Genomic DNA, 16,683 nt, shown 5'->3' with positions numbered 1-16,683 from the left:
ATATCCAAAAAGTAAAAGTTACCGAGATGAGGATGTTTAGATGGATGAGTGGTATAACATTGAAAGATAAATTAAGAAATGAACATATTCGTGGTAAGTTAGGTGTAGCTCCTATAGAAGATAAGATAAGGGAAGGACGACTCAGATGGTATGGACACTTATAACGTAGGCCTTATAGTGCACCTATGAGGAAGAGTGACTTAGTTACTGTGGAGGGCAGTAGAAGGGGTAAGGGTAGACCTAAAATAACTTGGGAGGAGATAGTGAGTAAAGATTTAATATCTTTGAATCTATCAAAAAAAATGGTCCATGATCACATAAATTGGCGGAAAAGGATTCATATAGCCGATCCCACTTAGTGGGACTAAGGCTTGGTTTTGTTGTTGTTGTATGCATCTTAAAAATCAATAAATTGTAAACAATAATATAAATTAAACATTTACCATTATTATATCATCCAAATATTCTGTCCATTCATAATTGCAAAAAACCTTAGTTCAAAAAAGTTGTGGAAGTAAGTTGAAAGAAAAGAAGGCCAGATATGGGCAATCACACTTTTAGTATTTTTCATAATTGAAAATTTAAATTCCAACTACAAATCTAAGGCCTCTCCAAACATATGAAAATATTTTTTTCATAATTGAAAATTTAAACGCTGTGTATGGATATTTGGATTTGAATAGATTTGAACAAATTTAATTCGATTTTATATTACATTTTATCTAAATCCAATCCCATTACAAATCTAAGCCCTTTCCAACATAGTAGGAATCTTAAACTTAAATTTGTGTTAGTTGCAGTATAAAAGTGAATTAAAAGATTTAATTAGTTAACACAAATTTAAATTAGAGATATAAAATTCATATTTTCAAAAGACTAGCATTTTGTGTTTTTGAATCTAAAAATGGAGGGATAATGAAAATACCAAATTAGAAGGGCATCCTCCCACCTTGCCATCTTCGCAATGAATTCAGTGGCCCAACTTTGAAGCAGCAATCCACTTTCTCCCTGCAATAATATATAGGTTGGGCACATGCAGCTTGCGCCCAATCCCTGCGTCATTTGCCTATGATAAAAAACAAAATCAGAATATTTAGAAACTGAAGAACAAAAACATGGACAAAAGATGGAAAGAGCCCTGTGGCTGTGGCTGTGGCTTTGAGGGAGCATGAGTGATTCATATTTGGTATTATATTTTGTGAAGACCCAACAATTAGCCATGTATCGTTAAGAATTGAAATATATAAAATTAATATCTTCTCTTTTCTAAACAACGTGCTCAACAGCTTTTAAATAATAATTACACCAAAATTAATAAATAAATAAACGCATTTTAAGAAAAATGTTTTTTAAATAGTTAAGGGTAATTATGGCATTGTTGGAATATTCATGATAATTATATAAATTCTTTTTAAAATATTTATGAGAGAGAGAGAGAGAGAGAGACCTCCAGGCGCGGGCAGCAAGCATCAAAGTGGGTGGGCGTGCAGCGTCGCAGGCACAGCTGTCAGGGAAGTGTGACAAGACTGAAGCTTTTAGTTTTTTTTATCATAAATATAAATGTATTGACGGAAAAACTGAGCATAACCGGAAAAGGAAATCCAAATCCCACAAGCAAAACACAAAATCCGGAAATTCCCAAGGCCATCAAAGCAAAGAACTCTATTAAACCTATCAACTAAACAAATGGCAGGCTCGGGGAAACAAGCCTTCTAAGCAAAAATAAGAAATACACAAAACCTGGACATACCCAATGCCAAGAAGGCTTTACAAAGCATTACCTCTATAAAGCCTACCAAAGGCCAATGCAAGCCATCAAACAAAATAGTCACTAAGTTTCCATTCTAGGGTCCTTCCACACCAAAAGAAGTGGATATTTGTTGTAGATCATCCTATAGTATGGGACTGAATTATTTTGATGATTGCATCATAGGAGTCACTTTCCCTTCAAATTTGATCTTTTTTCTAAAATACCAAATGAAGTAGATAGTAGCAGCAAAGCAAGTCTTTTTAGAAATAGCTTGAATACTAGTCTCTCTGGCCTCTCTATGAAGTCATTTAAGAGCCGCTTTAATGGTTATCATTTTCCTTTTAATTCCTAACCAGTCCGGTCACGCCATCAATCGCCCAGTCAAGCCTCAATTCTCTCCGTGAATCTACGCTATACTTACTATATATATCTCCAACATTCATTTCTAAACATATATAAAGCCATATATAGCCATGTATCATTAAGAATTAAAATATATAAAATTAATATCTTCTCTTTACTGGACAACGAACTCCACAGCTTTTTTATGAAATTAAAATCACATGTGCCTCATATATTTTCTACTTTTTTACCATTCATCAAACGATTGTTTAATTCCAAGTTAATTACATTACAAACTGATGGCGGTGGTGAATTTAAACCACTCAACTCTTTATGCACACAACTTGGGATTGCTCATCGTTTCTCATGCCCTCACACTCATCAACAAAATGGGCTCGTGAAACACAAACATCGCCATATTTTGAAACTGGGCTTGCCCTTCTAGCTCATTCCTCTCTTCCCCTTGCTTATTGGGCCGAAGCCTTTGACATTGCTGTCCATCTCATTAATTTACTTCCAACTCCATCTCTTGAAAATAAATCCCCTTATTCTATGGTCTATAAGTGTGACCCTGATTATAAATTTCTCAAAGTGTTTGGTAGAGTGCTGGCCAAATTTATAGCCCTACAATTCTCACATATTTAATTTTCCGTCCACTTCTTGTATGTTTCGTGGCTACAACCCAGCCCATAAAGGTTACAAATGTTTGGATCTCAAGACTTACAAAATTCATATCTCCTGTGATGTACTTTTCAAGGAACACACCTTCCCCTTCTCAAATAAAAAGCCCATTTCCCTTACCAACCCTTATGGCTACAGCCCAAGCCATCCTTCTCGTCCTCTCTGTTTCCCAGCGTAACCCATCTCCCCTCTATAGTCCATCTATCCTTGGCCCATCCCCACATAGTTCTATTGAACCCTCTGCCCATCAATTCTCGGCTTAGCCCGTCCCCTTCCCCTGCTCCTGTCCCTTCCCGTTCTGTCCAGGTGTCTGCCGATTCTCCACGAACTCGCTCTGCTCGGCATCCTCCCTCTCCGTCTCCTATTCTCATTCCGCCACGATCTCCCATTATCACTTGCGCCCAAACAAATTCCTCTCGTCCTCGCCGTTTTACTGATGGTATGGTTGCCTACCCCACTCGTCATTGTCTCACAATCTCTGCACAGGTTCCCGATGATCCTTCGAGTTTCAGTCATGCCTCAAAATTTCCCGAATGGAATCAAGCTATGCAGGCCGAGTATGATGCTCTTTTTCAAAACTCAACGTGGACACTCGCTCCCCCTGCTCCTCACCAAAATGTCTTAGGTTGCCTATGGGTTTATCGCACCAAGACTCTTGCGGACGGTAATGGCCACCTGCCAACACATATATATATATATATATATATATATATATATAAAGCCTTGTTATACAGCATACATAAATAAATGGATGCATGGGACAAACGGCGGAGGAACAAGCAAGAAACCGGATTTTTAAATCCGACAGAAGATGAAGAGTCACCATGTGGCATTCAATGGTCATTCTCATCGTTTAAATCTCGCTGCTTGGTTCAACAAAATTTGTTTAAATCTCGCTGTCGTTTACCCGAGATTACACAAACGTCATTCTAGAAAATATTTTTTGAATAGGGTATTATTTAATATATTATTTTAAAATAATAACAAACCGGGAAAAAACTCCTTGCCTGCCCTCTGTTTCTCTGGCATGTGTAAGTACTCCTCTGCCCTCTCGACCAGCCTTGCCCTTTAGGGCCCCTTAGATTTTGAGCACATATATTTATATAATATATATTGATATAATTAGGAGTAATAAATAACAGCTCTGATTCTTCCTGCTATTGGCATCTTCTATCTTGCCTAAACCCACATTATTACTGACTTGGGGGGACTGGCATCTGACATACCCATCTTCTCATTTACCCATTCAGAAGTGCCAGAAAATGGAAACTGAAATCATAAAGGGCAAATTTCAAAAGTTACTAATGCTTTCAGGGTGGGTTCGGTGTCCAGCATCATGCATGTGGTAATGTGGGCGTACAATTGGTTTCGCATTTCATCATATCAATAATCATCATATAAGCCTATCTCAATTCACAAATGAAATAAGTTGGAGTTGGGACTGGGGAGTGACCCTTGCAGTTGCAGCTCAACTGCTCATTTTCTCCGTTACATATCACTGTTAAAATCTTTTTCTCATCTTTACTTGCCCAAGGATGATTCAATATGTGCAACATAGGAAGAAAGGTGTTGGCTTACCTTGGTTACCAAACTACCGAAGGGCCAAGATGTGCCATTTAATGTTTGTTTGTAGAGTCAGGGATCGGGAATATGCAACACACTGATGCTAGCTCTATCTTCCATTCTTGACGCTTTCTTCCACTTTTTCCTCTCAGACTGGGGTTCCTTCGCCTTCAGTTCACTGCAGAAGGACCTCGGGCAGCCAGATGTTCATTTCTGTGCGCTGAAACCAAAACCAAAACCTAATAATTTGAAGCTGTTTTATCTTTATGCCTGAAAAAAATGAATATTGTGCTCTCTCGTTTTCTTTTCTTGGAATTATCAACAGAAGTAATGGGTCATAAAAGAGGCAAATATCATAAACAGGAGAAATTTATAATCAAGTCTATTTCTCCGTTTTAAAATAGAAACAACTAAAAATTGCAGTAGATAAATTTTTAGGGAGGAAAAAATAAATTAACCAAAAACCAATGGTAGCATAACACATAAACACTGGCTGTTGATTAAACCAAAATGATAATAATAAACAATATTACTTTATCTAGTTTGTACATGCAAATTCAAATGAGCTGATAAGACTCACCTGAAGGTATGACATCTTCCATGTTCACAGATTTGCGACCAGCATGCTGTGCAAACAACTCGAGGTCCTTCGCTAACTGTTCTGCATTTTAAGAAAGTAGCGGTTTTATTAGCCACTACTCCCTGGCATTATCCAACAAAGATCAAAGCCCAGAAATCATTAGACTCAAACACAACACTTCAAAAGTCCTTGCACCAAGCAAGATTAGAAAAAGAATCTGTTTACTTAATCCATTACTGTTGTTATTCCTTTGCTATTTGGATACAAATTTACATATAAACAAGGTGCCGTTGGCATTAACTCATACCAAGAAACAATGACAGGAAAATTGCATAAGAGCAAAAACCGCATCTCACTGGTTATCCCAGATCAATTTCATTTTAAGACACAGAATCAAGTAAGTCTTAAAATTGAACTGCTCTGAAACAACCTAGAAGAGTAGCTGCCATCTGTTTTCAGTAACAACCTCATAATGCTATTCTTGATTTCTTTATAATTGAGAGCAAAATTAAGTTATTTGTTCATTCAGAAATGAAGAACACAGCAACACAGCATGCATAAATGCACCATAATAATTGTTAATGAAGTAGGCCAATGCAATGTCCATCTATAATCAGGACCGGCTCTACACAATATGGCTAGGCGAATGATTTGAGATGATACTAATTCTTCTATTTTTTTTTTCTTTCTTTGTTTTTCATATCCGGATTCATATATTCTCGACATAATTAAATTTCAAAATTAACACTAACTATAAATTGACAAATTATGTAAAGAAATAAAAATAAATTTAATAAATCTATAAAAATAATAGATTGAAACAATATAACCTGATTATTATTATTATTGCAAATCGATTGGCGAGCGAGACTTTAGAGATATCGGATTCTTACCGGATACAACGCTCTAACCTCAAAGCTTCCAAAATCTAAGAAAAAATAGAAAAAAAAAATTTCAAAGTGAAAATAATAAAAAAATAATACACAAACATTGAAATTAAAATTAGAATTGACGAAAATTACAGAGAATCGGAGGCCTGAAGATGATGAACACAAGAGCCGGAGCAAAAATCATAGAGAGACCAAGAGATGAGAGTGAGAGTGTGAGAGATGAAAAAAAACTTTTAGAGAGACTAAAAGAGAGAGATGAGAGTAATAGATAATTAGAAATATAATAAAATTGTTAGTTGGGAAGTCAATTATGGGAATAGAGCATAATAAATAATGTTAACATTATTTAATTAAAAAAAATTTTGGGGCCCAAAAACTATATTATTATATTAAAAAAAAATTTGGAGGCCTCCAAATTTTTGGGGCCCTAGGCGGGCGCCTCAATTGCCTAAAGGCAGAGCCGGCCCTGTCTATAATTTACACTTGATGAAAAAAGAAGAGATGTTTGTCAAGGTTATCATTTACTTTCTTCCAGCAACCACTACTTACACATACATTGCACTTTAATCTCCTATGGGAAGATAAGATACAGAAACTGACTAGCTCAGCTAATGTGAAAATATAGCCCATAACCTATTAGAACATAAAAAATGTGATGGTTCAGATCAAATAATTTATAATACATTAGAGCACTTCAGAGATTGTAATATGAACAATGATAGGCTGAACATATTACTGATAAAAGCCAAAACATGCAGTCACTAGTTCAATTGAAAAAGGACTTAATATCATAATCTTTCAAGTCTGAGAAAAGCTCACAAAAGAAGAGGCCTACAGTAATTGATATTGAGACAAATTGTTAAAAAAAAATTTATTTGATGTATATATATATATATATATATATATGTTACACACACACAGAGAAGGGCTATTTTTAAGAAGTTTGTGAGGCAAACATCTTAAGGAGAGGTTCAAAAGGAAAACATCAAAGCACAACCTTTAAAGGCTGAGTTCACTTGGTCATACTACAAACTCCTGAGGCAGAAGCCCTATGCCTGGAGGAGACTCATCCTGAGTTTGAGATACAACATCTTAAGGAGAGATTCAACAAGAAAACATTGAAGCACAACCTTTAGAAGCTGAGTTCACTCGGTCATGCTACAAACATGGCACTCATGAGGCAGAAGCCCCATACCTGGAGATTCATCCTGAGTATGAGACACATCCATATTCTACGTTTTATACCTTTCCTCTAGTGAGGATAAAAACTTTTAGTCCTACTCTTAAGATTTCACAGCTCAATTTTACTTCCACTGTAAGCTGACATGTGAATCACAATTATGCAATTATTAAGAATTTTAAGGATGAGAAGTACTAAAAGCATTGAGAAAATCTGATTCATAAATGAGGGAGTTTCTAAAAGGCAATAGTTGTTGAATTTCATTTGTGTATTCATCACTGGCATTAAGGATATAGCACTGATCTTTCTTAAATTTTAAGTACCCATAATTGAGTATTATGAGTATATAATTATCACATTTGCACTGTATTTGAATTGGGCAGAAATCATTATGAAGAAAAGATAGAAAAGAACAAAAGAAAGAAAAGGCTAGCATAGAAGTCAAAGAACTAGCCAATAAGAAACACATTTAGAAAAAAGAAACTAAGGCAAAGACTCTTATGTAAAAGCCCCTCGCTCTTTGCATCAAAAGAGATGAAATGTACTAAGAATTAATGAGTATTAAAAACTTCTCACAAGTGAGATCACATTACAGACATTTTAGATGAGGTAGGTTAGACTGTCCACATCAATCTACAAAACAATGAATGAGAAGAATGAGTAGAAATATTAAAAAACCAATCTAATTCACTCTTCCAGGCATTGAGAGGTTGGAGAATGTCAAAGCAAGAAAAAATCTGATAATAAACTGCTGAAGAGTATTACAGAAGAAGAAAAGATGGTCCTTAGTTTCGGTAATTTCATACCAGAAAGGATGCATAGAAGAAACAGAAAGAACCACTTCAAAAGTCTGTCCATGGTTTGAAGCTTATTAAGAATAGCTAGCCCAGATATAAAAGGAGCGCGTGGGAGTTCTTAAATCAGTAATTTCATAGCAGAAAGGGCACAGAGAAGAAACAGAAAGAACCCACTTCAAAAGTCTGTCCATGGTTTGAGGCCTAGTAAGAATAGCTAGCCCAGACATAAAAGGAGTGCGTGGGAGTCCTTAGTTTCAGTAATTTCATAGCAGAAAGGAAACAGAGAAGAAACAAAAAGAACCCACTTCAAAAGTCTGCCCTTGATTTAAAGTTTATTTAGCTAGCCCAGATATAAAAGGAGTGTTTGGGAATGAAAATCTTTGACCAAATTATTTTTAGACCAAGAAACTAGGATATTTTTCTCTCAGATGATATCCCAAGCTGAAAATTTGTGAGAGCATAACCGAGATCCCAAACAACTGTCAGGAGAGACAAAATAAGGATTCAGCTCGTTAGAAACATGGGAAATGAATTCTGACTGTAGGAGCTGAATAATGAGGCCAAACCCAATAATTTTTTGGGAGCTTAATTATAACAGAGGCAACAAGAGAATCAGGGAGCAAACCAAAATATTTAGAAAAAATTGTCCCGTATTCTCAGAGAATGGGACCACACATCTCCAATATAATGCTTGATATGAGGGTAAACGAGAGCCCTTTCTGCAAGTATTCTCTTCCAACCCATGTGTAGTAGAATCAGTTTTTGAATTGGAAAAGATGCTTTATATACCCAAACATGCAGACTAAAGGTAGAGGAAAACATCCAACCATGTATACCCATTTGGTACACGAAATAGCTATTCCTTAGAATAAGATGGAATATAATGAAAAATTTGGAAATGTAGGTAATTAGTATTCCTTGTATGTTCCTTATTGTTTCATTCAACATGTAATTAGAAAGAAATACACATTCTTGTGATGAAATTTGGGAACAATTATACCATAGTTACCAAATAACGCTAACACGCTAGGGAACCGCACCTCTGTATGAACTTTCCAAAACATGGAACATTTTTGCTCCGGAACACTAATTCTAATGATAAAAAGTTTTAATTCAGTATCTTTCACGTAACATAACTTTCTATTAGCTAAAAGTTGGGAATAATCACAAACTAGTTCTATTTTTGTCATGATAATCTATTTTTCAACAAAAAAAAAAAACTCTTCTACATTTAGAAACATCTCAACATCCTCACCAAAATATACAAGTGCCATTACACACTTTTTTCCCAATATATCTATTTATGTACCATAATCCTACTCCTGTTCCACTAACCAAAATGTTCCAAGTTCTAGGTAACATGGAGTTATATCTTATCTATTTCTTGTCATAGACTCATAAATAGATTCACTTTGTTATTTGCTTTATATTATCAACATATTTTTTTTTTTGTATAACTAATTGTGATTAATCTATTGTAACTAATCTATTTCTAAAAATAGACATTTCACAAGCCAAACATAGGATAAAAGTATCAATCTCTTGAGGCTAGCCTCAAAGTATAATTCTAGGGACTTAATTTTCGCCTTATACACTAGATATGAAATTACAAAACTGTTAATTTTGGCTTTGCATGCACATGCGCAAATGCAAGCTATGCAGGTCAGCCGATGATAATAATAAATAAATTAAAAATTCTGGAATGTTTGAAGCTTCCATTTTAACCAACTTTACATTTTCTTCCCAAATAACAAAATAAATTTTCAGCAGGCAACTTTTCTCCAATCATCATCATTATTTCTGTGCACAGTTCCCCTAATTTATTTATTATTTTTGTAATTTCTTCATTTTGGGTTTTTCCGATGCATATTCTTCTTCTCATTCTTCTTGATCATTGGGTTCTACTGATACTTCTTTTGGCATATGTATAGCAATTTTAAACCTATGAATTATGCTAAAATGTATATGACTTCCACTACGATCTTCCTATTCAAAATTTAAACCTATGCCACATGCCAGGCAGGTCTACTGGCAAAGCAGCATATGAGAACGACCTCTCCTACACACAAACAAGTAGGCTGCACACAGCAATTTTAACCATTGATCAATAGTGATAAGTGGTTGCAGTGCATGTTTTGCAGTGAAGCCGAATAACTTAATAATGCAAAAAATTAAGCTCAATATATCATAGCGTTTCTGAAAAGTAAACAAAAAAAAGTGCTCGCAAGAACTGTTAATAACAAATCAGGAACATAATTTCTACTGTTATTCACGAAAAAATAAAATATAAATACATAAATAAAACAAATGGCAAAAGCTTTACCAGTATATTTGAAGGCTAAATCGGAAATGCAAGCTATGATTTGTTCGGATATTTCCATGTCATTTTTCTTCGCTGCTCGACAAAATTGAAAATCAGAGAATCGTTCCAAGCAATACAAAATAGTTCGTGAGAAAATTTACAAACGGACATTAAATTAACTAATTAGAACCGAAGAATGGGAACCTAACCTTCAGCTTCGGCAATTGAGATAGTGGCGAATCTGAATCGATCTCTCAGAAGCTCAGTCGCAGCGTCGTCCTCCTCTCTCTCCGCATCGCTTGTCCTCCCCCTTCCATTGAATTCGACTACCTTAGGGCTTTTTCCATTTAGAGAGAGAGAGAGAGAGCCGTGAAGCGAACACGGCGAAAATAGAGGAATGCGCGGGAGATCAGCCGTGTTATTATTTACGAAACTAAAAAAAAAACTATTTCATTTTGTAACTTAATTTTAATGTAAGTTTTAACCCCAAAAAAAATATTGTCTTTTTTTTTTTATTGAAATCAAGATTAACAAGAGTACGAAATTTTAAAACCTTAGTTTGAATTTGATAATATTATTCGTAAATTTAATTGAATTTAACATAATTTTTTATTTATTATTATGTTATTTATATTATACTAACAATATAATATGCACTTTCTACATTTTTAATATTATATGTTTAATAAATCACATGTTTTTTTATTTTATAACTCAATCAAAATAACAATTATATAATTGATTAATCTGAAATCGAATTTCAAGTTTTGAATCACTTTTTTTCTTTTTTTCCCCATTTTTTTAGGTATGTGGGTTTTTTTGGGAGGGGGGGTAAGTGTAAAAACCTGACAATAATTTAAAATATTTTTCCCCAGTTTTAAATTCAAACATTAACCTAAACAACGGAAAGTCAATCATATAAAATAAATCCACACATGATACAATACCAGAGTGCCAAGTCAACCCACAATATATAATCATCATTGTTCTCTCGAAACTACCCTTACTGATACCAAGGGTTTACAAAAAAAAAAGTCACCCAAAAATACTCACCCTCAAAAAGGGTAGTACAACAGCCCCTCTACCGATGAGCCTGCTCCGCTCACCTAGCTGGTTCACCTGAAAAACAATTCAACACTGGGATGAGTCAACGCTCAGTAAGACGAATCATGTTATTACTAGTGTGTGGCCACTAAACTATAGTTTAGTAAAAATAATCTAATTTAAGAGTAGTATGAATACTGAATCTGAAAATGCTGATATTACATAACGTATAATAAAATCATTAATTACATAACTTAACATGTCAATCTGTATGAAATTACTTTTCATATTAATACTACTATTCCTAAAAGTTTGATAGTACTCATAATATCTAAGAAATTTTCCTAAATTGTTGTATGTCATGATTTAACCCCTCTCTGTCTGATATGTTCCTCCCTAGTTGGATTGAGGGGGTTGGTGTGACGAGGTAGCAGTTCCAGTTCCGTGCTTAGGAGTGGATGTAGTTTGGCCGGACTGAGGTAGTGTAGAGTATAGTGACTTACCTAGAGGGCCGACCAGCGTTAAGCCCCACCTATGAGCCGCACAACCCTGTTATGAGGGGTCAAATCATGACATACAGATTCCTAGGGAAAAGCATTGTTATATATATATATATATATACAGTTTTATAGCATTTAATGTATATAGTATGATATTAGCAGGACGAAAGATAGAAAGTTCAGATGATACAGTTATATTTTAAGTTGCGATTAACGTAAAATTTATTTATACTAATTTGCCAGTTTTACGGTTTCAAATGTTACTATTATTGATATGCAACTTGGTCGCCACACACTAGTAATAACATATTTCCACTTACTGAGCGTCGAATGATCCCATCATTTTAACATTTTTCAGGTGAGCCAACCAAGCGAGCATATCAGGCTTGTGGTTAAAGAGTCCCTTGGTTGCTTTGTACTTAGGGTAAGTTGGTATAGGGAGGTTTGAGTTTTGGGGAAGTGATACTAGTATATGTAAATATAATATGGAAAATTACTAGAATCTGGTATTGTATGTATATTTGTGATTATGTGATTTATGTTTTCCCGCTACATAGGTGTGCCCACTATCTACAGAAATACTTTAGCGCCTATCTGAGGCCTGAGAGTCTATAGCAGGGATATTTAAGTAATATATATATATATTGATATAAAAAAATGATATAATCTTGAGGTCGTTACAATTTGGTATTAGAACCTAGGTTGCTAGGTTTTGTAGGCTCTAGAGTGCAGCGGGAAACAATACCAGAATATAGGAAAAAGGATTTGAGGTTTTATTCTGTGATTCGAATACAGGACTTTCGTGGCAGTTTTCGTGTTTTTCCTGGGGTGACGATTATAGGAAAATCATAGTAAACTATTGATGAGTCATATGTTTAGATTGCAGGATTTGATTTGGGACCAAGAATAAAAGGGATTGTTAATAGAGAATTTGAAGTTTTAGTTTAATAGAATAAGTTAGGTATGTATGGAACATAGGATTCTAAAATGGTGTTGTATGTATTTGCAGGATGGACCTAGGGGGTAGTAGCACTCACGCTAGTGAAGATGATGGAGCTGGTCCTTTTGGCGCAGGCGGCAGACATTCAGATGTTGTGCTACGTAGCATGGCTCAGTAAGTTATGGCTGAGATTGCTTAGAGCTCTAGGGAATAGGGAATTCCATCGCTGCCTTAGGGATGTACCATAAAGAAATTTATGAAAATGAACCTACTAGTGTTTTTTGGAGCAGCCAACCCTGCAGTGGCAAAAAGCTAGTTGTAGGAAGTAGAGAATATTCTGATAGTACTTCACTGCACCGACGAGCAGAGAGTCTTATATGCCACGTACAGATTGGCGAGGGAGGCCGAGAGATGGTGGGCAGCCACCAGGTTGTTGGAGGAGCAGAGGGCGATTCTAGTACCCCTAACTTGGGCTTGATTCAGGGACGTGTTCTTTGATAGATATTATCCCGCCTTAGTTAGAGAGGCTTGGGTACAGGAGTTCCTGTATTTGTCCGAGGGGTCATTAACAGCCCAGCAATACGCAGCAAAATTTATCGAGCTCTCGTGTTTCTGCCCATATATTGTCCCCAATGAAGTAAAGAAGACCAGAATGTTTGAGAGGAATTTGAGGCAAGATATTTACAAGCAAGTGGCGGTACTAAGGATCCAGGATTTTGCAGAGTTGGTTGACAGGGCCATTATAGCAGAGGAGAGTCTGCCGAAAGAGACTAAGACACAGAGTCAGAAGAAGAGGACCGCACCCTCGAGCTTTCAGGCGGGTCCCATCCGAGGCCCTTGGAGAGGAGGTAGATCTGGTGGAGGTCAGAGACAGATGGTAGAGTAAGGTGGATTTTAGGGTGTTCAGCCTCCCACCATTTGTACCAGATGTGGACGGAGACACCTAGGTGAGTTGCGGTTGGGGGAGAATGTCTGTTATCGTTGTGGGAAGCCCAACCATATGGCTCGATCATGTCGGATGCCATCGAATTATGCACCGGCTCCCAGACCGTTTCGAGGTGGATATTAGGCGCCCCGCGAAGGTTAGTAGAGGAATACTACATCAGTGAGGGTCTATACATTGACTCCGGGTGACGCTGAGACGGCTAGAGACACAGTTACAGGTACCATTATTGCTTTACCATATAAAATTATTGTTCTATTTGATACAGGTGCTACCCACTATTTTATATTGACGGGATATGTCAGAATAACTGGGGTGGAGACACAGTTATTATGTGAAGAATTGTTTGTGGGTACGCCGATGGGATCTGTAGTGAGATGCAGAAGGTGTTTCGGAATTTCACAATAAGTATTAAGGAGAGAATACTACCAGTTGATCTCGTGGTCATAGATATACAGGGGTTTGATGTGATACTGGGCATGGATTGGCTAGCAACTCACCACGCAAGTCTAGATTGCCACCAGAAGGAAGTGATTTTCAGACCCCCAGGTGTGCAGGAATATAGATTTGTGGATTCACGTGTTCGTGCCTTACCACAGCTGGTGTCGGCTATTCAAGCGAGGAGATTGCTACAGGGTGGTTTCCAGGGGTATGTCGCATACATAAAAGAGTTGCCAAAAGAAGAATTAAAACAAGCTAACATACTAGTAGTGAAAGAATTTCCCAACGTCTTTCTAGAGGAATTGCTTAGTTTACCACTAGATAAAAGAGATCGAGTTTACTGTAGATCTGTTGTCGAGGTCAACACCAGTATCTAAAGCACCATATCGTATGGCTCCAGTCGAGTTGAAAGAATTGAAATATCAGTTACAGAAATTGCTAAATAAAGGTTTCATCAGGCCCAGTGTGTTGCATTGGGTTGCGCCAGTTCTGTTCGTGAAAAAGAAATATGGGACCATGAGGTTGTGTATTGATTATAGGGAAATAAACAAACTGACAGACAAGAATAAATATCCTTTTCCTAGGATCGATGATTTATTTGATCAGTTCTAGGGGACACGAGTTTACTCTAAAATTGACCTAAGGTCGGGTTACCATCAGGTTAAAGTTAAAGCAGAAGATATTTTGAAGACTGCGTTTCGAACCAGATATGGGCATTATGAGTTCTTAGTGATGCCATTTGGGTTGACTAATGCATCTGTCATATTTATGGACTTAATGAATCGGGTGTTCCATTAATATTTGGACCAGTTCGTGATTGTATTTATTGATGATAAACTAGTATATTTGAAAAGTTTTGAGGAGCATGAGCATCATTTGAGACTGGTGTTGCACGTATTAAGGGAAAGAAAATTGTATGTAAAATTCAAAAAATGTGAGTTCTGGTTAAGACAGGTTACTTTTATCGGCCATATGATCTCTGAAGCAGGAGTATCAGTTGATCCGAGTAAGATAGAGGCTGTGATAAGTTGGGAAAGGCTGAGAAGTATTTAAGAAGTTATAAGTTTTATGGGATTGGCAGGCTATTATGGATGCTTTGTGAATGGTTTCTCCAGGCTATCAGGTCCATTAACATGGCTTACGAGGAAAAATATAAAGTTTGATTAGACTGATGATTGCGAGCAGAGTTTTCAAGAATTAAAGCGGCGATTAGTTTCAACTCCAGTATTAACTATCCCATCAGGAGAGGACGGATTTGTGATATACAGTGATGCATCCCTGAAGGGACTTGGGTGCGTATTAATGGAGCATAGCAGGGTTATTGCATACGCATCGAGACAGCTTAAAGAATATGAAAGAAATTATCCTATCTATGATTTGGAATTAGTTACAGTAGTCTACATGTTAAAGACCTGGAGGCATTATTATATGGTGGAAAGTGAGAGATTTTCACGAATCACAAGAGCCTGAAGTATTTATTTACGCAGAAGGAACTAAATATGAGACAAAGAAGGTGGTTAAAGCTTATTAAAGACTATAATTGTACCATTAGTTACCACCCAGGGAAAGCGAATGTAGTGGCAAATGCTCTGAGCGGGAAATCAATGGGACCAGTACTAGCAGCCATGGAGATTACGCATTCAATTTTGATAGATTTGGAGAGGCTCAATGTAACGACCCGAAGAATAATGATATTTAAATAATAAAGAGGGAGGGAAATGGAAACAGTAACAGAAGATTCGTCGACAACATTGCACTATGGATATAATAACCTAAGGAATTTTCTCATGGCCTCGTCGACGAACACAGGGGATTCGTCGATGAGGATACAAGAGGGTCTTGTCGATGAGAAGATAGGGAGAGGATGTTTTGGGCAATTCTGAATTTTGTCGCCAAAAGGGAGAGTTTGTCGAAGAATTGCTTCTTAGACTCATTGACGAGATGATGTGACTTGTCGATGAAGGCCGCAGTATAAATATTGTGAACCTCAGAATTTTACGCAGAAAATTCAGCGAATTCCTCTCTTCTCTCTCCTTTACGGCCCTTCCCTCTTCTTTCTTCGATTCTGACCACGTTAGTCACCGGATCGACAATCTGAGGCCATCACAACGCTCCTGCCGAAGTTCTCTCCAAGTTTACTAAGGCAGATCATTGGTGGAATCGAGTTGAATTTCTTCCCGGAATCAGGGTAAGGCCTTTTATTCAGTCTTTGGCTTTTTGGCAGTTGTAGGAAATGATGGAGACAAAGAAATAATGATGTTTTATTCTAGTGAATGTTGTTTTCAGGGAATTGAGTGGGAAACCCTGTGAGTGTAGGACATATATTCAGTAGGAGCTTTCCAGTAGTCAGGTAAGGGAAATATGTTATGCTAGGAAACCCTTTTACGATTTTAGTACGAACTAAATGTTTTTTTATCAAATTATTATTCATATTATATATATATTTACAATTTCCAGAAATTGATAATATTAATATTTATTTGTGTGGCTTGAGTTGATAATAGAACAATACTATATTTATAGAATTTGTGAATACTATGTTAATAGTTATTAACATAAATACCTTGATATTTGCATGTTTATAGAATGACGAATTTTTCAGTATACAGTATACTCAGAAATATGCATTTTTCAGTAATTTCAAAATAATATGTTTATTAGAATCATAACGCCCTGATGTACAAATATTCAGACAGCAGTTCAGTTATACAGAAATAAGATTTTCAGTCA

General features: G+C 36.3%; 1 pseudogene; it reads right to left on the bottom strand.

The window, feature by feature from the left end:
* Positions 1–841: 841 nt before the first annotated feature.
* LOC131161010 (protein MHF1 homolog) lies at positions 842–15,580 on the bottom strand (annotated as a pseudogene).
* Between the last annotated feature and the right edge of the window lie 1,103 nt (positions 15,581–16,683).

This window comes from Malania oleifera, chromosome 7, assembly GCF_029873635.1.
Source record: "Malania oleifera isolate guangnan ecotype guangnan chromosome 7, ASM2987363v1, whole genome shotgun sequence".
Taxonomy (NCBI): Eukaryota; Viridiplantae; Streptophyta; class Magnoliopsida; order Santalales; family Ximeniaceae; genus Malania; species Malania oleifera.
The sequence above is the reverse complement of the archived record's forward strand: the minus strand, read 5'-3'. Positions and strand labels throughout refer to the sequence as shown.